This window comes from Desmodus rotundus, chromosome 4, assembly GCF_022682495.2.
Source record: "Desmodus rotundus isolate HL8 chromosome 4, HLdesRot8A.1, whole genome shotgun sequence".
Lineage (NCBI taxonomy): Eukaryota > Metazoa > Chordata > Mammalia > Chiroptera > Phyllostomidae > Desmodus > Desmodus rotundus.
The window spans coordinates 146,858,795-146,866,738 of NC_071390.1; positions in this window are offsets into that span (position 1 = coordinate 146,858,795).

The following is a 7,944-nucleotide window of genomic DNA, read 5'->3' on the forward strand; positions in this document are numbered from 1 at the left end:
TCCACTTCACCACTGAACCCACATTCAGTGCATTTTTAATTTCACTTACTGTATTTTTTAGTTCTGTAATTTCTACTTGGTTCTGTTAGAAAACATATTTCTTTGCTAAGTTTGTCTATTTTTTCAAATTTTTTCGAGAAAATTTATAGTTGTTCGTAGAATCATTTTTATAATGGCTACTTTTAAATCCTTGCCAGGTAATCCCATCATTTAATTCATCTTGATGTTGGTTTCCACTGATTCTTTTTTATTTTTAAAGATTTTATTTATTTATTTCAGAGTGTAGGAGGAAGGAAGAAAGAGAGAAACACTGATGTGAGAAAGAAACATTGATCACATTGATTAGTTACCTCTTATATGTGCCCTGACCTGAAACAGAATTTGAAACCCAGGCATGTGCCTTGACCAGGAATTGAACTGGCAACCTTTCACTTCGTGGGATAGTGCTCAACCAACTGAGCTACACTGGGTCAAGGCTCATTGATTATTTTCTTACTCAACTTGTGGGTTTTTTTGGTACTTTTCATACAATTAGTTAAATTGGATTGTACCCTGGACACCTTGAATACTGTATTTGGAGATTGTTTTATCTTATTTGAACTTCTAATATGCAGTCACCCTATTTAGATTTAGATCTCAGATTATTTTTGTAAGTTATAGTTTCAATGAAAACTGGTTTTCAGAGCCCTTACAATGTTATTCTGGTTGAGTTCATTCTTTTGGTTCTGTGGGGCTCTTTTCTCAATCTCGTAGGGCTGCCCAATGCAAAGGATGGGTGGTTTGGAAGCCCTGGGCTTTGCTTGCTGCTATAGCTGATTGAGCCTGCCACTAACTTGGGTATGTATTAGGATGAATATCTCCACTAGGTCTCTGGCTACCCCTTTCTTGTTTTGTCTTTTTTTCAGAGAGAGCAAATCTTTGAATATGTATGTGCCTGCAGGTGGTTCTAGGCTGCAGGTCTCTTCGATGCTCAGTCTATGATATATGGGCCATAGAAAAAACTGCAACAAAGAAACTACAACAAACTCATGATGATGTTGTTGTTTCAGGTTTGAGGTCTATAGCTAGTGCTTCTTCTTTCCACCTTTTGCAATTGTCTTATGATTGTCTGATGAATTATTGTCAGAATATTTAGTTATATTTAGAAGAGGAAGAGGGAAAAGTGAGTCTATGGCATCTTGTGCCTGAACTGGACAGACTTTAGTTTTTAAGTAAAGGAAAAACAAACCTCTCAACTCTAATAAGAGCAATCAATTTTGTTTGTTGAAAAAACTACAAAATAAAACAAAAAGAAAAATGGAAGTAAATACCAATACTCTCTTGGTTATATACATCATTAACACTTTGACGTATGCCTTCCCTGGTCCCCTTCTGCGCATATGCAAGTTTTGAAAGAGTTATCAAGTTTTTAACTTACTTTTACACCAATATATCTTAAATATACTTACAGGTCAACATATAATCTTTCATTTATATTAAGTACTTTTACTTTGCAAAGGAGACACACAACTAAGTTAACTGATGAAAGCTAAGATTAAGATATGGATGAATCAAAAAAGCTGTCTTTGTAGTTGTTCAAGTGTTCTGGGTACAGAATTTCAAGAAAAATTGGAATAATGGCTCATCTTCAGAATACAAGTCCAGCTCAAGGGACCTTCACCTCTAATGACTGGGCTATTTTATCCCCTGATGCAGAGATCTATTGTTCCCTGATACTTTCTGCTTTCTGACAGGTTCTAAGAGAGAAAATATGCTTGCATCAGTTTTTACGTCATTTAGTATGGAGCATGTATATTGAACAAATTCTTGAGCCAAGCCACATGATAGAAAGATAGCCTCCAATATGACCATGTTGTACCAGTTCACTTGGGTCTCCCATGGTTCAAGCCCAAGTCTAATAACACATTTTGACCTGAATAACAGGGATGATATAACACAGTATATGACACTTTACATGAAAAAGAACTACTTGGGGTCAATTTTCCCATTAAAGAGTTATGGGAAGGAAAGCACATAGAGAGACCCCAGGCCTTTATAATCTAGATACATAAAACATTTGGGTTGATTTCAATATTTTATACTAATGAATTATATTGCAGCAAATAGCCTTGTGGCTTATTTTTGCACTGGTTTTTAGTATTTTCACTGACATGGGTGAGTTTCACAGTTTGCAGTAATAATACAAAACTAATATGACATATAGACCCTCAATAGATGTCAGTCAAAGAAATTCACTCATGTTGCTATATTTTACAGAATTATTATGCCTGAATATTACATTATAAAAAATTGAATATATCCCAGTGGAAAATAAAGACCATAGACCCAAAGTGGTATATTTAAAGATGCATGACTAGACTGGTAAAAATATTAGGTGTAGATTCCATGTCTAATGACTTTTAGTCCAGGTGTCTTGCCCCCATATCAAACTCTTTTTCTCCTCTTAGAAAAAAGTATTCTCAGAAGACCCAGGCTATAATACCATCTAGAAATCCTTTTTATTTACACATTTTAGGATGACTTTCAAGAACAAAGGTGAAATAAAATATAGAGTTTTTCTGGTTGACACTCAATTAAGAATGAAATTAATTAAAAATTTCATTCTTAAATATTTTTGGTAAATTGAAGAATTCATACAAATAATGATATTTGATATCTTCTGTATAAGTCTATTAGTCACAGATGCTTGAGTCCCGAAGCTGTAGGATTCTCCATTTGCTGCATCATTAACTCCTCAGGTCATGTACATATCCAGGATCCCTCAGGGAGCTGATGACAAAAATTTCCCCAACTTCTTCACCTCAAAGTGCCTACTTTTGGGGAGTCTCCAGGACATTGCTTTAGGCATAGGAGCTTAACAAATGGAACATGATTACTGGTACTTCTAATTTTAAATTTGCATTTAAAGTATATGCCTTGAAATAAAGAGAAACAGACGTTTATTTTTCTTTTCACACATGAACTCATGTTAACAAGAATCAAACAGTGTTGAAATTATTACTTCTCATTCAGGTGCTTGATATTCCACAGAGTTTTGCCTACTGGATGGTAGAAGAATGTGAGAGGCAGTAACCCAGTTATGCACAGAATATAATTAAAAGAACATTTGTCAGAGATAAGAGAGGGGGTGGGCAAGGAGAAACTAATATTTTCAGAGCACCTAGTATGTGATGGTTACTTTAAATTGTTATGTCACTCAATTCTCAAAACAATTCTTTGGTTCAGCAATTGATAACGATCATTCCTTCGCACAAATGAGGGAAGTGAGGTTTTGAGAAGCTTGCTGATTTCTTAAAGTTCCTTAGCTAGTAAGTCAACAGGAAAGGAGTAAAATCAAAGTCTGTGGATCTCTAGATATTGTACCCTTCTTTCTACAATATAAACTGGTTCTTGAAGCTCTCAGAATTAAGACAGGATTCTGAAAATTAAGGATATCTCTCTACATTTGTAGGGTGTAAATCCAGCACACAATTCTCCTCAGTTGAATTCTAATCAGTCTATCTTTAAAACGCATGCAGGTTGAAATTTGAGTCTTTGGTGACATGAGAGCACAACAGCCTGGAGCTTGTTGGGTTTGTTGCAAGACTCAAGGCTAATGTGCCTCTAAATCCCTCAAAGGCACATTAGTGGGTAATTACAACAAATAAAGGCTAATGGGAGAACCACATCTGTTTTGTTGATTTGGCTTAGGAAAGAATTCTGGGTTAGGAGATTTAGTCAAACTGCTTAACCCTCTTTAACCATCCCACCCCCAATCCAAACCATTCCTGCAAGGGGCCCATTGTCTAATGGAAAGATCTGTTGACCTCATGTATGCATAGGAGAAGCACAAGCAGGCACATACTAATTCTCATCCTGTTTCTGAAATAGTGACCTGGCTGATGACTTTCTGGCTAATGAGTTTAGACAGGCCATACATTCTCCTGACCTAGGAAAGACCGTAGAATGTGCCCAAGAGGAGGAATGTCATGAATAGACTTTTATCTTCACTATCTCCTAAGGGACCCAAATGGTTTTGCTCACCCCTGTATCAGAACCCTGATAAGGTTGTCAGTAGTTTTTTTTTTTTTTTTTTTTTTTTTTAATCAGAGATCTCATAGACTAGGAGAGAGTAGAATGATATAGTTAGTGTGCTAAAAGAAAAAAAAATTCCCAAACAGAATAATTTCCCTGGCAAAGTTGTCCTTCAGAAGTGAAGGAGAAAAAGATTTTCTCAGACTACCAAAAGCTGAGGGAACTTATTACCACTAGACCTGCCTTAACAAAAAATTGCTAAAGGGAGATTTTCAAGCTTAAATGAAAGGATTACTAACATGAAAGCATATTAAAGTGTAAAATTCACTGGTAAATATAAATATACAGTAAACTTTAAAATGCTCTAATATGAATGTTGGTGTATAAAACCACTTTAACTCTAACATATATGTTAAAAGACAAAAGTTTTAAAATAACTATAGCTACAATGTTTTGTTAGTGGACATACAATATAAAAAGCATGTAAATTGTGACAATATGAATTGTGGAGGGGGACAAGTAAATGTACAGAATTTATTAAGAAATTGAAGTTAAGTTGTTATCAGCTTAAAATACACTGTTGTAACTATAAGATGTATTATGAAATGCTCATAGTAATCACAAAGCAAATAGATACACAAATAACTGAGAGAAAAGAATGAAAATATACCATTACAAAAAATAATTCACAAAGAAATAGAGGAAGAAAGGAACAAAAGAGCCACAAATCAATCAGAAAATAATTAACAAAATGGTGATAGTAAGTCCTTACATATCAATAATTAAATTAGTCCTTAGCAATCAATGATTTAAATTCTCCAATTAAAAGATATAGGGTAAGGAGAACATAGGCAGGAAAATCTCACATATTCTGTGCAGCAATATTTTCACCGATATGTCCTCTGAAGCAAGGGACATGGAGGGGAGAATAAACAAATGGGACTTCATCAAAATAAAAAGCTTCTGCATGGCTAAAGAAAACATTGGTAAAATGAAAGGGAACCAACCATATGGGAAAATATATTTGCCAATGATATCTTGGACAAGGGTTTGATCTCCAAAATATATAAAGAACTCACATGACTCCACTCCAGGAAGACAAACAATCTAATTAAAAAATGGACAAAGGACCTGAACAGACACTTCTCCAAGGAGGACATACAGAGATATATGAAAGGATGCTCAGTGTCACTAGCTTTCAGAGAGATGCAAATTAAAATCACACTGAGACACCACTTCACACCGGTCAGAATCACCATCATAAACAAATCAACAAACAATAAGTGCTGGTGAGGTTGTGGAGAAAAGGGAACCGTAATATATTGTTGGTGGGAATGCAGACTGGTGCAGCCACTGTGGAAAACACTATGGAATTTCCTCAAAAAACTAAAAATGGAACTATCTTTTGACCTGGCAATTCCACTGCTGGGATTATAGTCTAAGAATCCTGAAACACTAATTCAAAAGAACATATGCAACCTAATGTTCATAGCAGCACAATTTACAATAGCCAAGTGTTGGAAGCAGCCTCGGTGCCCCTCAGCAAATGAGGGATCAATAAACTGTGGTACATTTATACAATGTAATACCTCCCAGCAGAAAGAAAGAAGGAGCTCCTACCCTTTGCGACAACATGGATGGAACTGGAAGCATTATGCTAAGTGAAGTAAGCCAGGCAGTGAAAGACAAATACTATATGATCTCACCTATAAGTGGAACCTAATCAACAAAACAAACAAGTGAGCAAAATATAACCAGAGACATTGAAATAAAGAACAAACTGAGAGAAGGGGAGAGGAAGACAACAGGGGAAAGAAGGTAAAGGGTCATCAAGGAACATGTAGGAGGAACCCATAGGCAAAGCCAAAGGGTGGTAGGATTGAGGGTAGGAGGTGGGGGTGGATGGGGTGAGGGAGGGTGGGGTGGCAGAAAGTGGTGGTGGGAAAAAGGAGATGACTGTATGTGAACAATGATAAAAAATGATTAAAAAAAAGATATAGGGTGGCTGAATGCACAAGAAAAGAAGACCCAATTATATGCTGCCTATAAGACATTCACTTAAATTTAAGGACACTCATAGGCTGAAAGTGACATAATATAAAAGAAATCCATGCAAATGGAAACCAAAAAAGAATACAGGTAACTATACTTATATCAGACAAAATAGTATTTAAATCAAAAGACAAAGAAAGAGGGTCATTATATAATGTTAAAGGAATCAATTAATCAAGAGGGTATATAACAATTGTATATATATGCATGCAATATTGGAGCAACTAAATATGACAAGTAATTATTAACACATTTGAGGGCAGAAATAGACAGCAATGTCATAATAGCAAAAGATTTCAATATTCTACTTTCAACAATGGATAGATCATACAAAGCCAGAAAGGAAAAAATGAACTTGAACTTCACTGTAGAGCAAGAAGACCAAACAGACATATGCAGAATATTCCATTCAATAACAGCAGAATTCACATTCTTCTCAAGCACTCATGGAATATTCTCCAGGATAGATCATATTTTGGCCACAATAAAAGTGTTAACAAATTTAAGGTTAAAATTATATCAAGTATGTTTTTTGATCACAATGGTATAAAAGTGGAAATCAGCCAAGGCCAAGTGGCTCACTTGGTTGTACCATCATCCTGTACACCAAAGGCTTGCAAGGCACGTACCTAGGTTGTGGGTTTTATTCTCAGTTGGGGTGCATATAGGAGGCAAGTGATTCATGTTTCTCTCTCACATCAATGTTTCTCTCTCTCTCACTCTCTTTCCCTTCCTATCTCTCTAAAATCAATAAAAACATATCTTTGGGTGAGGATTTAAAAAAATGGAAATAAATAACAAGGAAATCTGGAGAATTAAAAATATGTGGAAATTAAACAACACATTTCTGAACAAACAGCGAGTCAAAGAAGAAATCAAAAGGGGAATCAAATATAATTAAAGGGACTTATCTAAGAAAAAGAAGATAAAAAATATGAACAGTAAAATGACAATAAACTCACAATTATTAACAACCGAACCTAAAACAAAAACAAACTAAGCAAACAACTAGAACAGGAACAGAACCACAGAAATGGAGATCACATGGAGGGTTATCAGCAGGCGAGTGGGAGGGGAGCAAAAGGGAAAAGGTACAGAGAATAAGTAGCATAACTGGTAGGTAGAAGATAGACAGGGAGAGGTTAAGAATAGTATAGGAAATGTAGAAGCCTACGAACTTATATATATGACTCATGGACATGAACTAAGCGGGGGGGAATGGGGTGGGAGCGGGTGCACAGGGTGGAGGGGAATAAAGGGGGGAAAATGGGACAACTGTAATAGCATAATCAATAAAATATATTTTAAAAAAGAAAAAGATCAATGAAACTAGTAGTTGGTGTCTTGAAAAGATAAACAAGACTGGTAAATCTTTAGCTTGATTCAAATAAATAAAATTATAGACATAAGAGAAGACATTAAAACTGACACCACAAATATACAAAGAATCATAAAAGACTATGAAAATTATATGCCAACATTAGAAAACTTAGAATAAATGGATTAATTCTCAGAAATATACACCTTACTAACATTGAATCATGAAGCAATAGAAAATCTGAACAGACTTATGATGACCAAGGAGAATGAATCACTAATCACTAATCAAAAATCTTTCAACAAATAAGCCCAAGATGGCTTTACTTGTGAGTTCTTCCAAATACTTAAAAAGAATTAACACCAACCTTTCCAAACTTTTGTAAAATATTAGAGAGGAAAGAACACTTTCAAATTCATTTTATGAGGCTAGTTTTATCCTGATACTAAAGTCAGACAAGAACATCATGAGTAAGAGAAATTACAGGCCAGTATCCTTCATGAGCATAGATGCAAATATCTTCAACAAAATACTGGCCAAATGAAATCCAAGAGCACTGT